Genomic DNA, 20,390 nt, shown 5'->3' with positions numbered 1-20,390 from the left:
ACCACAATTAAGAAGTGCTAAATCAGGTGTGTCTAATCTTTTGGCTTCCCTGGGCCACACTGCAATAAAAAGAGTTGTCTTGGGCCACAAATAAAATATGCTAACAGTAATGATTGCTAAAGAACTTAAAAAAAATGCAAAAAGAACTCATAATGTTTTAAGAAAATTTACAAATTTGTGTTGGGCTACAGTCAAAGCCTTCCCGGGCTGCATGTAGCTTGTAGGCTGCAGGCTGGATAAGCTAGGGCTGAAACCAGTCCTTTCGGAAGACTCCAAGGGACCACCCACAAAGCAGGTGTCCTGGACAGTCCAGGAGAATGCTCAGTAAGGGTTTTTGTGTCCTTTGCTTCACCTTTTGACTTCAGAGGGCCAAAAACTACACCATTTGATTATGCTAACACAGCCATTTTTTTGTACCCGGGGCCCATAAAGAGGCAAGAAGCTCAGTTGCCCATATACATGTTTCTGTTTTCATAAATATTAATGACTCCTAAAGCTTACTGAATGTGTATGTTTGGCCACCATGGTCAGTGTAAGTTCCTGTTCCCTTTACTGCTCCCTCAAAGTGTCTGCTTCTGGCTTCTGGCCTGAGATTATGCTTCCCAACTTGTCATAATGGTCACCCTGCAGGCTGCAGCTATCTATGAGAAATAAAGCTCTTCTTTCCAAATTTAGGAACCTCATCATTTTTAAGTTGACAGCTATAGCTCAAATTATTTCCTTCTGATACCTGAAAAATCCTTTCAGATTAAAAATGCAACTAAAGAAACACATATTCTTTAATATTACTCAATGGCATCCAATATTCCTCAGGCTACCTTCTAAGCATGCTGTATAGGTCTTTCATGATAGCAACTCTGCTGAAATCCTTCCTCTCTCCCCTAATCCTCATTCTAGATCTGGATTCTGCAGACTGATCAGGTCTTCTTTCCTCCTAAATCTTCACATATGCTTGGTCTTTTGCATGGATTTCCCTTTAATGACTCTCTAACTCCTATTGATATTTTATAAATCTGCATCATTTCTTTCGCTATGCCCTTCCTAATTTGAGTACTATATTTGTTCCCACAAAACCACTTTTCTTTTTTCTTAACACTCTTAATTACTTTTTTTAATTTGGTTAAATTTATGACACATGTTGGATATAAAATGCTCCAGGAATAAATGCTTGGTGCCACGTGCCGCAAAGTAAAACCAGCACTCAGGCAAAAGTTTAATTCAGCAAGGCAATTTACTGCTGCAGAAAGGTGACACTCGTGTCAGTCAAGATTGCAAGAGCACGCAGGACAAAGGAGACCGTGGTGGTTTTATCCTTAATGCAGTCTCTATCTCTGTGTCACTCCTCCATGGGCTGGGGTCGGACCACACTCTCTGAGCTGACCGGATTGGCTACTTGAACATGTTTCTCTAAATATGGACGGGGAGGGGAAGGTGAGGTACAGAGGTGGAGTGTGTGAGACTTGCCGTTTCACAATGGGTACAGGTAACCAAGGGAACACATGTGAGTTATTGATTAGAGTTGAAGGGAAGGGGTTAGGCTGTTTATAGTAACTATGGGCAAGGAAGAACAAGAAAGTTGAGTTTGAGAACAAAGGATAAGGAAGTTAACAGGCTAAATCCTTTGAAGAGAAACTCAGAAAGATTGTATCTTACAATACACAAGTGCAACTTGGTTACATGCATAGACTGCTTAGTGGTGAAGTCAGAGTCCGAGACAGTCTTGCTTTGTCCCCCAGGCTGGAGTGCCGTGGCGCCATCTCCGCTTACTGCAACCTCCACCTCCGGGGTTCAAGCAATTCTCCTGCCTCAGCCTCCCGAGTAGCTAGGATTACAAGTTCATGCCACCATGTCCAGGTAATTTTTGTATTATTTTAGTAGAGATGGGGTTTTACCATGTTGGTCAGTCTGGTCTCAAACTCCTGACCTCATGATCTGAGCACATTGGCCTCCCAAAGTGCTGGGATTACAGACATGAGCCATCGTGCCTGGCCTACACAAGGTTTTATAACCAGCATTAACTTCCCCCAATATGTATTGGGAGATACCAACCACTAACCATTTATATTAAATACCTTCGGATTTCTCCCCACTGGGAAATTGTCTCAATATGGTGATTAATTTACAACGCAGATTTGCCCTCAGTGTTACCAATCCAGCTACCAGATGAGGCAATAACTCAAGATACATCATCAGAGCAAGTCATGTAGACTCGCACCTCCTGGCCTGCCCCGCTGCATGCCTTTTATACTAAACCTGCCTTTTTAAGCCCTTGCTTTCCTCCAGGGGAGCTGAAACTGTTTCTTTAGATGAGAATCTGGCCACTTCCCCACTGCTACCTCTGGAATAAAGTTACTTTATTTTAACTGCATCTTGTCTTTGTTATTTTGGCTTTGCAAATGGAGAGCAGTCAAATCAGCATGGTGTTACATCCCCAGTAGCTGGGACTACAGGCGTGCACCACTGTGCCTGGCGAATTTTTACAATTTTGTTGTGGAGATGGGGTCTTGCTTTGTTGTCCAGACTGGTCTCAAACTCCTGGTTGTCCAGACTGGTCTCAAGAAATCCTCCCACCTCGGTCTCCTAAAGTGTTGGGATTATAGGTGTGAGCCACCATGCCTGTTCTTCAACATTTTAAACACTGCAGTGAGGATGGGTGGAAGTCGTTGAGCAGTTTTGTTATCACTCTCAATAAGAATGCCTCTTGCCCAGCTGGGCATGGTGGCTCATGTCTGTAATCCCAGAACTTTGGGAGGCTGAGGCGTGTGGATCATGAGGTCAGGAGTTCAAGATCAGACTGGGCAAGAAAGTGAAACCCCATCTCTACTAAAAGTAATAAAATTAGCCAGGTGCAAAGGCAGGCACCTGTAATCCCAGCTACTCTGGAGACTGAGGCAGGAGAGTTGCTTGAACCTGGGAGGCGGAGGTTCTCAATCTCAAAAATATTTTCCCAAAAGATGTGTGGAAGTGATGTTAAAAGAAAGGAGAAAACAATGCTAGGAAAAACAAGCAATAGATGTCTTCATGTCCTGACCTTTTATCCGGGTTTCTATAATCAAGTTTTACCTTGGTTGATTTGGCTTCTTAGAATCCTTTTATGCATTAGAAAAAAAGAGGAAAGAATAGCAGAAGGTTGGTTTATAAAGTTTTCTGAATCTTGGTAGTCCTCCCATATCTAACCACATTGCTTCATGCACAGTTGATAAACTGCACAGGCCTTTTATTGATTTTCCAGTTATTTTAGTATTCTATAATACACAATTTAAAGTATTTAGAATAATTATGTAAATAAATATTAGGGATATTTAATTGACTACATTCTTGAAGAATATTTTAAATAAGTGTGTATCTAAAACGATTTTATAAATTAAGTCATATTCTTTATTTGACAACAGAGGATATTAAAACCCAAATGGGATATATAACATAAGCTATAATATTCTGCAAGTAAGGGATAGACCCACAGGACTGCAAAGCTATGCAAGTCCAGCCTGAACAATCTAAGACTCCTGGGGCAATATATAGAACTCTGGCTAGAATCCAGTACTCCAGGCCCCAGTTCAGCTTCCATTGAGCATGTTCTTCTTCCTGGAAGCTCTCAAACTTTTAAGGTTAAACTCCGATTTTTTGGGAAATAAAAAATCTCCTTATCTATGATTTCCCATCCTACCTGGAGAAATAATAATGTGTAAACTAGTCTAGCTTCTGTATGAACTTACTTTCTGGAGTTTGTGTTAAAAACAAAATAAAACAATAGTTTTCATTACATACATATATTTTTTCCTTTTTTTTTTTTTCTTTTTTTTTTTTTTGAGACGGAGTCACCCTCTGTCACCCAGGCTGGAGTGCAATGGCACGATCTCGACTCACTGCAAGCTCTGCCTCCGGGGTTCACGCCATTCTCCTGCCTCAGCCTCCTGAGTAGCTGGGACTACAGGAACCCGCCACCACGCCCAGCTAATTTTTTGTGTTTTTAGTAGAGACGGGGCTTCACCATATTAGTCAGGATGGTCTCGATCTCCTGACCCCGTGACCCACCCGCCTCGGCCTCCCAAAGTGCTGGGATTACAGGCATGACCCCCGCGCCCGGCCCTATATATGTTTTTAAATATAAAAATAAATGATCTTATTAAATAGGCTTATTTAAACTTTATTTACTCTTCCAAGGACACTGAATTTTTTTTTTTTTTTTCCATCTTGGTTATAGCCTTCAAAATCTTTGCAATATATATAATGATACTGCTTAGTTAGAACCTTTTAATCTTTAAAATCCAGGTTGTCATTTGAAGTATGTGCCAGGTTTGTAGGTAGAATTTTATTTCATATTTCATGAAATATAAAGTTAATGTCTTTAAATATCAAATGATAGTAGCCCCAATATTATTTTGCAAAATAAGTTGCTTAAAGTGTTTACCTTTTATATGGTCAACAAAGATTTCTGAAGGTGATCCAAGTCATGTGTCTAATGCAGAACTGATCTTGTTATAGGTATGAGATTATCTTACTTTAAAACTCAAATCCTGTCATTAAATCTCTGACAGAGCTTTCGTTTCAAATGTGGCCTTTAAATGCATAACACACAGAAGGACAATTAAAGATAGTCTGTTATCATTGCCATTGGTTCTGCTAATGAGTTCTGTGACTTGTTTCGGAATAAAAATGCTACTCCTGAGAAAGCTTATCAACCTAAGTAAGTGAGTCTTTATCATTTTGCCCTTAAATAGCTAGTGTTCTGCGCCTTTGAGTTTGGGGAGCAGTGCTAAAAGAAACGCTTTATAAAAGAGCTATTAGTCTTGTGCAGTCTAGGATTTGACAGCTCATGAGGTGACACAGACCATTACATTACCAACATAATTTCCAATTCCTTAGGCATCTCCAGCACTTCTGGAGAAATACCTTAGCTGTTTTTCAAACTGTCTTTCCTTTTCTTTATTTTCTTCATTTTTTAAAATGTTACTAGATTTTCATACTAGATTTTCAATGAAAACATATGCTCTTTGGTTGGAAGTTTTCTTTCTAAATGTCGATTTTATACCTTATGTGATAATAACTTGCTAATATTTTAGGTAGAAAAAACAATACAAATAGCAAAAAATAAATTAATTGGCTTTTGCAAAGAAATACATCTATTTATTGAAAGAAATTTCAAGAATTAGAACCTTATATTAGCATTAAGTTATTATTTGTAATTTTGAAAAACTTAAGCGATAGTTCTCTAAGTTTCTAGAGAGGAATGAACTAGACATTTAAGTAGGAAGATCCTAATATGGACATTTCTCAGAAGGACAAATAGCATAGGTGTAGTTTTTATAATAAAATGCAAGTGTTTAACAATATATTTAGTACACACTTATTTTTAATAAATTTGTTGTCTAAATTTCATCTATAGACAGTCTCATAAGTTCAAACTTTAAAACAACAGTGATATATTTCTTATTTTAGATGTGAACTTTCTTTGGAGAAATCAGTGTATCAGAAAAGCTATCTTCTTGGGAAAAGAAAATGATATTAAACCAAGTGTCTGCTGTATTATCTCAGTGTATGTTTATTTTATTGATCTTAACTTTTCCACTGAAATTTTTTGTAAACTTTAAAGATAAACTGGATATTTGTTATTTATTGTCTTGAGGTCTTTCCTATAGAGCAATGCTGCATTTCTAAGGCACTGAAAACTGACATTTTCTGTTATATGTTACATATCTTGTGGATGTAAGGGTATAACAGGTAAGGTGAAAATTAACTCAAGCCAAACTGTGTCATCAAATAGTTCTTTTTTCTATTTTCACTCACTCTTCTCCTTCTGCCTTATGCCAAATATTCCATTTCTGTTATTTACAAAGGTTGGGAATACACTTATGAGAACCACCTGAGAAAATAGAGGAGAAGCAAAATTACTCTTTAAAAATCTGGGCCTTGGCAAACTCCTATGTTGCTGTGCTGCACTCTATATATCATGTGTGTTGGGATGGTAATTGTTCACAAAATCTACTCTAGACTAAATTTTCTTGTTAACATTCCAAATTACTTGAAGGCAGTTAAAATACTATTGTTTAAAACTAAAGGAATTTAACCCTTATAGAATCTGACCAAAATGTTCTCAGGATCCAAAGAGAATCTCTTGAATAGTACACTTTTATACATTCAATTGGTGCAAAGTATTTGTCTGTGAATTATTTCCTTCGGGATAGTCAGATTTATTATCCTGCCTTAAAAGGCTCTTATTTGAGTTTTATGTCTTGGATTCTTATTTCACGGCTCAGGGATTGGTGACATCTTTGTCTCTAAGCCCTTGCTGAGGCAATAAGAAAGGTCTAAGACAAACATGAAAGAGAAGAAAAAATAGGTAAAAATATCTTTGGACACACAAAGTCACCATTATTGTATTCAGTTTTAGAAAATTATATTTTTTCTTCAAAAATTATGAAGATAAATTGATATATTTTATTATAATTTATAACCAGTATTTGTAATTATTTTATGATCAATGAAATCAGTATTTCCTTAATATAGAACATATTTTATGTGGAATTTACATGCTAAAAGAAAATGTCAACCTTAAGACTAGCAAAACAAATAATTTTAGGTCATCTAGGAATCCTGATCTGGAAAGTATGTTTAATAGTACATGATCATTTTAATGTTATAACTTTTGTATAATTATATTCAAACATGTGAAGAATAATTAGAAGGAGATTAACTCTGAGATTTGATAATTTGACACATGGTCCATATTACCTCCTCAGAAAACTTTAATTCTTTAATTTAATTACTGATATGGTTTGGCTGTGTCCCCACCCGAATCTCATCTTGAATTGTAGCTCCCATAATTCCCACGTGTTGTGGGAAGAACCCCATGGGAGATAATTGAATCATGGGGCAGTTTCCCTTATACTGTTCTCACGGTAGTGAATAATTCTCATGAGATCTGATGGTTTTATAAGAGGTTTTCCCTTTCACCTTGTTCTCATTTTTTTTGCCTGCCACCATGGTTAGACATGACTTTTGCCTTCCACCATGATTGTGAGGCCACCCCAGCCACGTGGAACTGTGAGTCCATTAAACCTCTTTTCTTTATAAATTACCCAGTCTCAGTGATGGATTTTCAGCAGTGTGAGAATAGATTAATACATTTACTTCAGTCATTTTAGTTAAAAAACTATTATCTGGCATCTAGATTTCTTCCATTGTGTTTGGGAATCAAATTCATCAAAGATATTTCAAAATTTTGCTCATATGCTAAAACTTTATGTAAATAGTTTTTGAAAGGTGATTCAGAATGCTTCAAATAATTGTTATTGACACTTAATCTATCTTTGTTGCATCTATATTTTAAAAATTGTTTTAGGAAAAAAATTAAAGTGATTTTTTTTCTAATTGATAAATTTTCTTAAAAAAGGTCAGAAGTTTTTATAAGGATTCTTTTTAATTTAACTAAAACTCTTTGTGGTCCATCTGGTCAGTGTATCATATCCTTATGATCATCTTTATTGTATGATTATTGAATTTCTTTTATGAAAAACCAACATGTACTCTATTTGTCTTAATGCAAATTTCATTCTATAGTAAAATCGTTAATGTGTTCTTGACAATATGTGCTTTGAAAATAAGAACCAACCAAATGAGAAAAATAAAGACTATTGCTATAGAAAATAAGTCAGCCATCATGACTTGTTTTTTAGCCATGACTCAAAGGCAGGCGGAGGAACTGGAGACCTTTATAGTGGAAAAAAGGGAGGGCATCTTGTATGCCCTGATTGGATGCTTTCCGCATGGGGAATTTACGAGGGTTAACTAGAAAAAAGGTATTCCATGTGATTGATTAGTGGTGCATATTTGTCTTTCTCTGGNTCTTCAAAAATTATGAAGATAAATTGATATATTTTATTATAATTTATAACCAGTATTTGTAATTATTTTATGATCAATGAAATCAGTATTTCCTTAATATAGAACATATTTTTATGTGGAATTTACATGCTAAAAGAAAATGTCAACCTTAAGACTAGCAAAAACAAATAATTTTAGGTCATCTAGGAATCCTGATCTGGAAAGTATGTTTAATAGTACATGATCATTTTAATGTTATAACTTTTTGTATAATTATATTCAAACATGTGAAGAATAATTAGAAGGAGATTAACTCTGAGATTTGATAATTTGACACATGGTCCATATTACCTCCTCAGAAAACTTTAATTCTTTAATTTAATTACTGATATGGTTTGGCTGTGTCCCCACCCGAATCTCATCTTGAATTGTAGCTCCCATAATTCCCACGTGTTGTGGGAAGAACCCCATGGGAGATAATTGAATCATGGGGGCAGTTTCCCTTATACTGTTCTCACGGTAGTGAATAATTCTCATGAGATCTGATGGTTTTATAAGAGGTTTTCCCTTTCACCTTGTTCTCATTTTTTTTGCCTGCCACCATGGTTAGACATGACTTTTGCCTTCCACCATGATTGTGAGGCCACCCCAGCCACGTGGAACTGTGAGTCCATTAAACCTCTTTTTCTTTATAAATTACCCAGTCTCAGTGATGGATTTTTCAGCAGTGTGAGAATAGATTAATACATTTACTTCAGTCATTTTAGTTAAAAAACTATTATCTGGCATCTAGATTTCTTCCATTGTGTTTGGGAATCAAATTCATCAAAGATATTTCAAAAATTTGCTCATATGCTAAAACTTTATGTAAATAGTTTTTGAAAGGTGATTCAGAATGCTTCAAATAATTGTTATTGACACTTAATCTATCTTTGTTGCATCTATATTTTAAAAATTGTTTTAGGAAAAAAATTAAAGTGATTTTTTTTCTAATTGATAAATTTTCTTAAAAAAGGTCAGAAGTTTTTATAAGGATTCTTTTTAATTTAACTAAAACTCTTTGTGGTCCATCTGGTCAGTGTATCATATCCTTATGATCATCTTTATTGTATGATTATTGAATTTCTTTTATGAAAACCAACATGTACTCTATTTGTCTTAATGCAAATTTCATTCTATAGTAAAATCGTTAATGTGTTCTTGACAATATGTGCTTTGAAAATAAGAACCAACCAAATGAGAAAATAAAGACTATTGCTATAGAAAATAAGTCAGCCATCATGACTTGTTTTTTAGCCATGACTCAAAGGCAGGCGGAGGAACTGGAGACCTTTATAGTGGAAAAAAGGGAGGGCATCTTGTATGCCCTGATTGGATGCTTTCCGCATGGGGAATTTACGAGGGTTAACTAGAAAAAAGGTATTCCATGTGATTGATTAGTGGTGCATATTTGTCTTTCTCTGGTTGATTATCTGTTGAAATTGGGGACAAAAATTCGGAAAAGCAGTCCATTGATAATGAAGTCCTAGCCATCCTGGGTTGACTCAGATAAACTATTGTTTGGTTTCCTGAATGGTCATTAGAGACAGCAATCTGAGAACGTAGCTTCCAAGGTTGTCTGTTGTAGATATGGTGGTTAGTATCCTGGAAAGTTGGTGCAGATTGTGGGTTAAAGTCTTATTTTTATATATGTATATTTATTCTCTCAGTGTTAGCAAGAATTCCATTAGAGAAAAAGTTTGAATTAAAGGTCCTACATTAAGATCCTGTTATCTTTTATGAATGAAGAGAACATTAATCTAAAGCTCTCATTTTCTCTTAGATCAATGATAAATATAAAGCAAAAGAATAATTCATTTTATTAAAACATTATTTAAAATTTATTTCAATAAAAAATAATTTCATCAAAATCTCAATTTCAACTATTAAACACCTATCAATAAGTTTTTTCTTTTTCCATACCACTTATCTTAAAAGTAAGAGAAATCAATTATTAAAGCTGTATTAATTATAAGAAATCTTAAATTGTTTTTAAGCATATGTACCAAAAATTCACCTAAGTGGATGAAAGTACTTATGTTTTCCAAGAGGCTTTGTTTAGTATGTACTGCATGAAGGACATTGTGTACGCAGCAGTGAAGAAAGCAGAAAACATATCTGCTCTCAGAAGAACTAAATTCTAATGATGAAGAGAGACATTAAGTCGTAAGAAACTATGTTTATGCAACAACTAATTGGTTTATCTGAAAGTTAAGGATAAGAAAAATTATTTCTAAATTTAAAGATAAAACTTTTAAGTTTTATTTTATTCCTTCTTTCTGAGTTTAAAATAAAACTTAGTTATTTCATCAGTTTGACCTTTATTGACAAGACTTTATGGTTCATTTTGAATGTTTATGTGGCTGTATTAATAAAGATATTTTCAAGTGTTACACAATTCCATTCCAAATTACAGGTGTTTTAAATAGTAAGAACCTTTATTTTGTCATATAAGAAGTCCAGGAACTTCAATTCTATGTTATTGTATTCAGCGGATCAACAACATCATCCACAATCCAGGCGTTTCTATCTTTCTTTTATGTCTTTCATAAGGAGTGTGGCAAATACAGGAGATAGCTCACTCCATTTTCAAACACCACGGACTGCCTTCCTCTACCACAGAGGCTGGAAAGAAAACAATTCCTTTCCCAGACTCTTTCCCTTTAAAGAGTGCTCCTGTGGAAAAATGTTTTGTTTCTCCATGAAGTCATTTTGACTTCCTCTTCCCTTCTTCTTCCTCTTTTGACTGTTTTGACTGTAGATATGTTGGCTGAGGCCATGATGTACAGCCATTCTGGACTAACAGGGAGAATTAGAGAAGCTTTCTTTTTGATATTCTTAGAGCTGCTATACAGAAGCCAGAAAACACCAACTTTCACACTTTTTGTTGAGTGAGAAAATAAAATTTAAATCTGTTAAAACTTTGTTTCTGTTATTTACAATGACATGAAACAAAGACATGGTTTCTTTGTTTTACAGTGTACGTCTATGTTGAAAAAAATGGCTGGAGTAGTTTCAGAATCACATACAGACATAACATTATTTAAGAAAGAAGATGACATAAGCTTCTGTGCATCTCTCTTGTAGTGAAAAAACCGTCCCACAAAGTTAACCAGAAGAGTTTCTCTAAGGCTTCATTGATCAAGACTAGGTCACATGACAATTTATAAAATATCTACTGACAAAAGAAACAAGACCAATATGTTTGGATTGAACCAACCACAATTTTTTACTGGGGTTTGAAATAGCATCACCATTTTTGAGTTCATGACCTTGCAAGAGATGGACAAAATAGCAACACTGCTTCCACGAGGAGGAAAGAAGAGAATATATATGGATAGGCAAACAGCAGCATTCTCCACAGTGATTTAGGATGTAAAATTTCTAACAATGGGGTCATATAATTTTGATAAGACCTAACATAGAGCTAAGGCCATAGGTATTAACATAATGAGAACATTAACATAATGAGAACATCCTATTTAAAATTCAAAGTTCTCATTCTTAAAAGATGGACATATATTGTTAAAAAACAAAAAAGACAGAGAAACTGTAATTGGATTGTTTTAAGTATGACAAGATTCTTCAGAAATTTAACATTATTGAATGAATACAAGAGTTTGTTTCCCTGTTATCAAGTCTCTCTTACATTGAATTAGAGACAGAAAGAGAAGAAGGGAGGAGGTCAGGAAGACAAACTCTCCCACTCCATTTCTACCATAATAATATTATTGCATCTCTTACATTTTGGTCTTCCTGTTATGGTTTCCTTTGCACAATAAAATAATGCTAGAAACCAAATAGATAATCTGCTAAATTGCAGTGCCTCCAAGCTCCCTTCCAAAATGAAAGAAGGTCAATTAATCCATAAAAATAATCTGAATTATCAGGATTAAATTTGTGATTTTTCCGTTTTTGTATTCATATACAAAGCTTCATAATCTTCTGAGCAAATTCATGAAATTTGCATGATTCTGAAGAACTATATCAGTATGTGCAAGTTCCTGAATAAGGAGTTAGAAATCAGGTACGAATCTTATCTGAATACATATATTAGTAAAAAATTTGTTAGTTTGCATTACAGAGGCATAATCTTTGACTAATGATCATGTTGAGCTATCATTATTATTTTATACTTTTTTATATTATATTACATTTTTATGTTAACGGATAGTCTTCAACCTATCACTATGTAAAACAGTTTTTTAGACTTTACTCCAAAAACATGTAACTAGTTTTTTCTTAAAACATTGACACTCAATGATACTGGTTACAGTATAATTTATCCCATTGGTCTTCTTGTGAAGTTTTAATCCCAATTTGTCAGTTTACTCAGTTCTGCTCTTCAGAGTTATGCAAAAAATGACAATAGATGCTCAGGACATTAATCAATTTGACATTTGTCCTGGACAAATACAGTCAGAGAAAAAGTGATAAAACTTTCCAGGTTTTGGTGTATTATTAATAATAAAATATTTATAATGACTGATATTTCTCTAGACTTCTATGCTTTGGAAAATATATATATTTATTTTTTTCATTATAAGCACAATCTGTTTAATGGGGAAGTGAAAACCTACATAATGGAACAGACGTAGTAACAAAATTGTTAAGTCTTTTAATCTAAAATTCACATCACGTTTATTACAAATTTCTCTATTATGAAAGTAATTATTATAGATAATACAGACAAGTAGTTAGATGATAAACACATCATCTAAAGTCCATCCACTACCATAGCTTTTGAAGATTTTCATCTAGCTTCTAGCTTTGTTTTCCTATACAGTACACTATTTTCATTTTTTAGCCATTACCTGGGGTATATCTGTGCAAGCATGTTTTTAGTAGTTAATAAAGTTGTTCATTAAATATTATATTTCTGTTTCCTTAATGGGACTGTGGGCACATGGTACATTTGCAATATCCTACATGTTTTGAAGTGGTGTGACCCGTGATTTGGCAATGATATGTCAGGTACAGGATGTGTGTTACTTTCCGGTGCATTTTTGTTTGTTTGTTTGTTTATTTGTGTTTTTTCTTTTTTGAGACAGAGTCTTGCTCTGTGTCTCAGACGGGAGTACAGTAGCCTGATGAGCTCACTGCAGCATCAACATCCTGAGCCCAAGCAGTTCTCCCACCTCAGCCTCCCGCGTAGCTGAGAAAACAGGCGTGCACCACCATATCCAGCTGTACATAGTTTTTAACTTTTGTAGAGACAGGGTCTCCCTATATTCCCCAGGCAAGTCTGGTTTCAGTTTTAAAAACCATTGTGTGATCATCATGTCTCCTTCGCAGTGGTACAGATCTGGAGGAAGAATGTATCTTAATTAAGCCTCTTAGCCGGAGTCTCTGATGAAAAGCTAAAAGCCCCTTGATGACCTGCAGTTACATCTATAGTATAAATAAAAATTTGATATTTGTTGTGTTAAGAAAATGCAAGATTTGGGGTTTAGTGTGTTAAGGGACAATAGAGAGTCCATCTTAAAGGACATATGCATCACCTACTATTTTTTCTCTTTGTATCAGAACCCATGAAATTGTCCTGTTATTTAAATTCTTCTTTAAATAAAAGAATACTGACTCTAACATAATTCACTTCACTTGCTTCTTTACTATTGTGAATGACCATGTGATCAACATCATTGTGAAGAGAGCTGTCTGTATGTTTGTGTGTGTCGTTTAAGTACTTTTTATCTTGTTATAAATTAACTGTTGTTTTCTCTTAAGAATGTTCTAAGCTATATCATCCTATGGTTCTATGGCTTTTGTGCATATTTACTTAAATAAATTAATATTAAACTTTAAATTTACATTATTATCTAATACATTTTTGTAACAACTATTCTTCAATGCAATTTCTTTACAAATGGTTTCCTTTTCTAAGTTTTAGAAGTATGCTTAAAAACAAGATTTGCTTTTGTACATATCGTCACTGACTAGCTCAGAATAAATTACATTTTAACCCTGTGTGGTTAAGGAAATAACTATGATATATGATATTGAAAACTCAGTGGAGATCAATACTAAAATATGAATGCTTCTTTAAGAAAATCTGGATACATGAAGAAAAAACTTTTAAAAATAAAATAGATATTAAATACAAGGCAGAATAAGTAAGGTGTTATTAATCTTAGTGTAATCAGTATTAAATTAATACATTAGAAATATCAAAAATAAATTAGCAGGTGCAGTGTTGTGTGCCTGTAGTCTCAGCTACTCAGGAGGCAGAGGCGGAAGGATCCCTTGAGGCCCATCTGTGCAGCACAGTGATTCTCCATGTCTTAAAGACACAAAATAAATGAAGTCCCCTATTAGTAGAACCCTTGAAACTTATGCTAAATAGCTGAAGTATGCAGTGACCTTGATCAATTATCTAATACTTCAGCTTATAAATTAACAATTCTAAAAACATAAATAGCAAGTTACTACAATAACGCTTACTTTTTAAATTTATGAAATTGAATTAATAATAGTGCCTATCTCCAAACATAGTCTTGAGGGCTACGTATGGTGGTGTAAGTTAAAGACTTAGCACAGTTCTCATGTCAGTAAAACTTCGATCTTTTTAAAAAACTATTTTCTTTGTTATTGCTTATTTTAGCTATTACATCTAATGGAATTTATTTTCTTTTCTTTACGGCTATTTTACATGGAGGTTCCGTCAGTATTCTTTAAATGTAATGTGTTTTCACTAGTATATTCATTGGTTTTCATTCTCAAAGCAGAACGAGTCTTTACAAATACGTATGCACGTTCCTTTGATTTTACTTGCATTTCCACATCTTTCAGTCTAGGTGTGTCTTGTGCTTGGTTTTGAATACCAGAGTGTGGCAAAAGTGAATGGATTATAAGTCAAAGCCCAAAGAAGGCTTATAGCTTACCCTCTTAGAAAGTGGTACATGATTAGGGAAGCTTTCGCTAGCTGCTTTAAACAAATGATCACACAAAGCAGGAAAACCATCCCAGCAGAAGCACCTTAGACCAACTATCCTGCCAGTCAAAATCCAGATGATTACAGAAAAATCAGACACCTGAATTGCTGGCATACAGAATTCGGAGCCAATTAAAACTTTATTTTAAATCTTGGAGTGGCTTGTTAAACAATAATAGGTAAATAAAAAATGTCATTAAAGATATTCAGTTTCTTTCATAGTTTCCCTAGGCTGAGCCGTCCATTCAATAATTATTTTTTGTAAACCACAAACAAAAGAATTATAGTTATTGAATACTAACTACATACTAGACACTGACGATACCAGGTCAAAGCCACAAGATTCGAATTTTAATCAGTGATTCTGGGTAATTTTCTAACTTGCCTCCCTATTTTCTGCTATTTCGTATCTTTCCCATTAATGCCTTTGCAATGGGTAAATTTCCCTAAATAGCATTTCCAAACATCATTTGTGTACCTGTGTGTGTGTGTTGGTGTGCGTGTGTGGACACAAATATGTATGCACGCACCAAGGATTCCAAGAAAAAATTATTCCCTCCCAGCACTTCCCACAATCACAATCACACAAATAAAACTACCAAATGATTGCAATTTAAAATAATGAGAGACATAACAGAGACATGCAGGGATTAATACGAGGGCAATGTAGTAAATTTCCAGAAGCAGTCAACCAAAATTTCATAGACTGACAATTAAGCAAGGTCTAGGAGAATCCTCTGTCAGACAGAGAAAAGTAAGCAGGCCACTGTGGACAATGAAAAACTCATGTTCAAAGAAATGAAAAGTGAATGTACATAACATGTTTAAGGATAATGAGTATTCTACTTGAGAAGCATTAAAAAAAATAAGGATAATGAGTAGAGTTCAGAGAATGGATTCTCAAAAGTTATATTTGAAAGGTAGACTGGGTCAGACCAGATAGAGAGTAAGTCTTCTTTGAAGACCAATATGAGTGTATTATTTTACATACAAGAAAACAGGCTTAAATAGCGTGAAAGCTGGGTATAATACTTACCTAGCTAATAAGTGATAACAAAATAGCACTTTGAATATAAAGTTCTACACATGAATTTATTGTACAGTATCATAAATTTTATTGTACTTTATAGTAATGTAGACCGTTAGGACTCAAATTTTAGGGGTGTTTTTCTTTTAGGCAAAGATGACTCACTGCATTTGTTTTTTTTTTTTCCAGTTTTTATTATTAAAAAATATTTTGTAGAGATGGGGTCTCATTCTATTGCTCAAGCTGGTCTCAAACTCCTATATTCAAGCAATCCTCCTGCCTCAGCCTCCCCAAGTGCTGGGATTACAAGCATGAGCCACTGTGACTAGCCAACACACTGCATTTGAACTGACTTTGGCTAAAAATCTAATATGGCCAAACAATCCAAGGATATATCTGACTTCTGCTGAAAACATGAGCTCAACCCAGTGTCAACAGACTCTTTCCTTCTCTCCTGTCTCCTGTCTCTTCTCTCCCCTCTTAGCAACCTGCTTCTTCTATGTTGATTCCGTTTTTAAACAAACTTCACATCACTGTTGAAAGGTGGTTTTCTCAGATCTTCAGGTTACATTTATCTAGGTTCAAATCACGAAAAGAGTCCAAGAATGACCAAGAGAACTCCTGAGAAGCAATTCAATTCCACTGGAGAAATACATTGACTGACCTGCTGGACTGGAGCTGAAGCTGACACTTACAACTTGTCCTGGGAGTGGGGTAAAGGTGGGTTTGCCTTTCACATGTAGAGGAGTTATAGGAGAAATAGAAAGAAATGCAGCAGGCCGGGCGCAGTGGCTCAAGCCTGTAATCCTAGCACTTTGGGAGGCCGAGACGGGCGGATCACAAGGTCAGGAGATCGAGACCACCCTGGCTAATACGGTGAAACCCCGTCTCTACTAAAGAATACAAAAAACTAGCCGGGCGACGAGACGGGCGCCTGTAGTCCCAGCTACTTGGGAGGCTGAGGCAGGAGAATGGCATGAACCTGGGAGGCGGAGCTTGCAGTGAGCTGAGATCCGGCCACCGCACTCCAGCCTGGGCGACAGAGCCAGACTCCGTCTCAAAAAAAAAAAAAAAAAAAAAAAAATGCAGCAATGCCTATTGTCTGTTAGCAGCATCATCTATTGAAAACCACATGTTTTGAAGAGAAAATTAAGATATTAGATGTGTGAGTTGTAATAAGTCTGTACTATGGCAGAGAGAGAAAGTGTCCTGATTCCTAGCCCAAGCAAATGTCCATATGAATAGTCTTTCTGTCCATAAAAAATTGAGTCTTGTTGAGCACTATGTACTAGGCAGTACTTTAAATATTTTCTCCTACATAAATGTATATAATTTTTTACAGTTTTCATTCTAACTACATAAAATACCATTTAATAAAAGTTTTCTCCAAAATGTATTAATATTTAATGGAAAGTTATTTAATAAAGCTGTGGCAAATGGAAAGGACATGATCTAGCGGTCCTCTGAGGTGATAATGGTAAGCATATGAGAGTTGCCTCTATTCAAATTTCTGTATTATACTCATTAATAAATACTAGTATGATTTTAAAATCAGGTGAGAATAACAAGATATCCAATAAGTCTTTGTTATGGTTATCATTTCCTTCACTCACCTCAAAATGTGTGTGTGTGTGTGTGTGTGTGTGTGTGTGTGTGTATGTGGGTTTGAGTACCTCCTCTCGTATCTGAAAAGGTCTCTAAAATGTCTCTCTTTTTTTAATGGCAGAATACCAATTTCACGCTGAATGCATGAGAGCCCTCATTCCATGGGAGCACATATCTATTAATCTTTCTTTTTTCCCCTGTCTTTCATTTTAAACAGTAGGTTTATTCTACATTAGATTTTCTTTCCAAAGCTTTACAAATTTATTCTTTAATTATATATAAGTGTTGATTATGCTTACAATTATACTTGATATTATATTTCTCTATCTGGCTTAGAAAGACTGCTAATGAAGCAACTTTGTAGTAAAACAGAAAAGTACAAATGGAAAGCAAAATTGTTTTCTGAACTCATTTGCAAGTAATGGTGCTGAGAATGCATATTTTGCATCTCCTTCTAGTGATTTTTTAAGGCCCTCAATAATCATATATGTTTTATATTTAGATGGTAGCCTGGGAAGACTGGAGTGATGATATACTACAATAACGGTCTCATTGTTACCTTACCTTTTCTGCCCTTTCTTTCTATTTTATACTGGAGAGCTCCATCAGCATTTCTGCAATTCTGTTCAGCTGAGAACTGAATTGTAGAGTGACTGTGTAACAGGACAGTTGGCACTTTAGTCCTAATGAAAAAAGTGGAATGTGACCCTGTCTTTTTTATCCCTTAAGAGTCAGTGTGCAATATCCACACAGTAGTAGTCAGTCATTTTCCCTAAGAGGAAAGGTGAACATAAATTTGTTCTGAGGTCCTAGTTATTGAAATAGAAAATCTAATTTGTGAGGTGGAATGCAGAGCAAAATTATTCAGGCTAGACTGAGGGAAAATGAAGAGAGAAGGTGATCTCTTTATTCCAAATTTGGAGCTTCTAAACTCTTTTAGTCTACAGATATTGAGGTGTTTTTTTTGTTTGTTTGTTTTTTTGTTTTTTTGAGACGGAGCCTGTTGCCCAGGCTGGAGTGAGTGGCACGATCTCGGCTCACTGCAAGCTCCGCCTCCCGGGTTCCCGCCATTCTCCTGCCTCAGCCTCCCGAGTAGCTGGGACCACAGGCGCCGCCACCACACCCGGCTAATATTTTTTGTATTTTAGTAGAGACGGGGTTTCGCAGTGTTAGCCAGGATGGTCTGGATCTCCTGACCTCGTGATCCGCCCATCTCGGCCTCCCAAAGTGAAGAATTCTTAAATATATTCACTTTGCCATGATTTTATTTATTTATTCATTTAATTTTTTTTATTTATTTGTTTTGAGATGGAGTCTTGCTGTGTCGCCCAGGCTGGAGTGAGTGGCGCCATCTCGGCTCACTGCAAGCTCCGCCTCCCAGTTCCCGCCATTCTCCTGCCTCAGCCTCCCGAGTAGCTGGGACCACAGGCGCCGCCACCACGCCAGTCTATTTGTTTTAATACCTTGATTCATTTCTTTGCCCCTTCTGGATTAGGGAGTTAAACCACATGACGCACTCAGAAAGAAAATGACTCTAGGAAGACAACCAGGCAACTATTGGAACCAAAATGTCTGCTACCTGTGTCTCTCTCCCAATTGAAAACATCTGTCGTTTCAATCTTATTTTTTGAGGTTCTGAGACACAGAGGTAGGCCCACTGTAGGCAGCAGAACAAATGTTTCCTGCAGCCCATTTTGTGAATAAAGTTTTATTGGAACCCATCTACTATCTGCACCCAGTGGTTTATGTACCGGCAATTGGCTGCTTTCATGCTACACTGGCTGAGATGAACAGCTGTGACAGAGACTATTAAGACATACAAAGCTGAAACAGTGACTATTCAGTCTTTAACTGAAGAAGTTTTCAAACTCTGTTAGTTCATTGATTATTACATTTGAACGTAATTCACATAAATTCCATTATATACACAAATTTGTTTTAAAGAACAAAATATATAAGGTACTTTATAAAGTCAAAAAATCCTTTGAATTTTAAATGCAGAAATCCTGGAGAGAGGTATTTCATCTGTAGAATTTATTGAAGAAGACAGAATAATATAAACATTCTGTAAACTGTGCAAAACAAGAAACACATCATTTTATGGTTAGGGCTCTTCCATTAGCAGCAGTTTTATAAGCGTGCTTCATTAGGTGATGGTTGCATATGTTACAACACAAATAAATGTAATTATTCCAAATTCAGCAGTAACCTGATTACACTAGGATCCAACACAAAGTTGTTTAAGTTAGAACTCAGCAACTAAATTCAGAAATAGCTGTCATTTCACTTAAAACCATATAATTAATGCAAACTTGATCAATCATCTATAATTTATAAATTAAACTCATGCATTAACATTGTACTCATAGTAAAACATCTATGAGTGGTGGAAAATCATAAAATAACAGAATACTTGAACGAGGTCTTACAACAGCTAAAACAATAAACAACCAAAACAAAAACAAAAACAAGCAGGCAACTTTGGAAGAACACAAGTTCTCTAGCACTGTAGGATTTACCCTTACTGCTTGCAAACCCTAGACTGTACATTGGAACTCTCTCAACTACTGCCTTATTCTTATCATATGGTTGTAACATAGTATTTTAGCTAAAGGGCTGGACCATAAACTGAAAGGAACATGTGAATTTAACCTCCCCTCAATACTCTAAAAATCACAAGACAAATAGTTTTTTATTTTCTTCTTGAAGAATCCATTTTGACCAACCATGTGACACTGTGTCAACTCCTTAACCTCCCTGTTTCAGTTTCTTCATCAATGAAGAAAAGTAGTGCTAATTCAGGAAATTGGTGTAAGCATCAACTGAGGTGTAAGCATCAACTGAGAGTACACTGGCAAAGAGTTTATATAGTCTTCACTGCTGTTCCACAAAGATAATTGAAAGTGCGATTAAATTTGATGTGGTTAAATAAATATACACATTAAGATGCTAAATTTTCTTTTT

The sequence above is a fragment of the Rhinopithecus bieti genome, unplaced genomic scaffold (assembly GCF_001698545.2).
Source record: "Rhinopithecus bieti isolate Rb0 unplaced genomic scaffold, ASM169854v2 scaffold_29976, whole genome shotgun sequence".
NCBI lineage: Eukaryota > Metazoa > Chordata > Mammalia > Primates > Cercopithecidae > Rhinopithecus > Rhinopithecus bieti.
The sequence above is the reverse complement of the archived record's forward strand: the minus strand, read 5'-3'. Positions refer to the sequence as shown.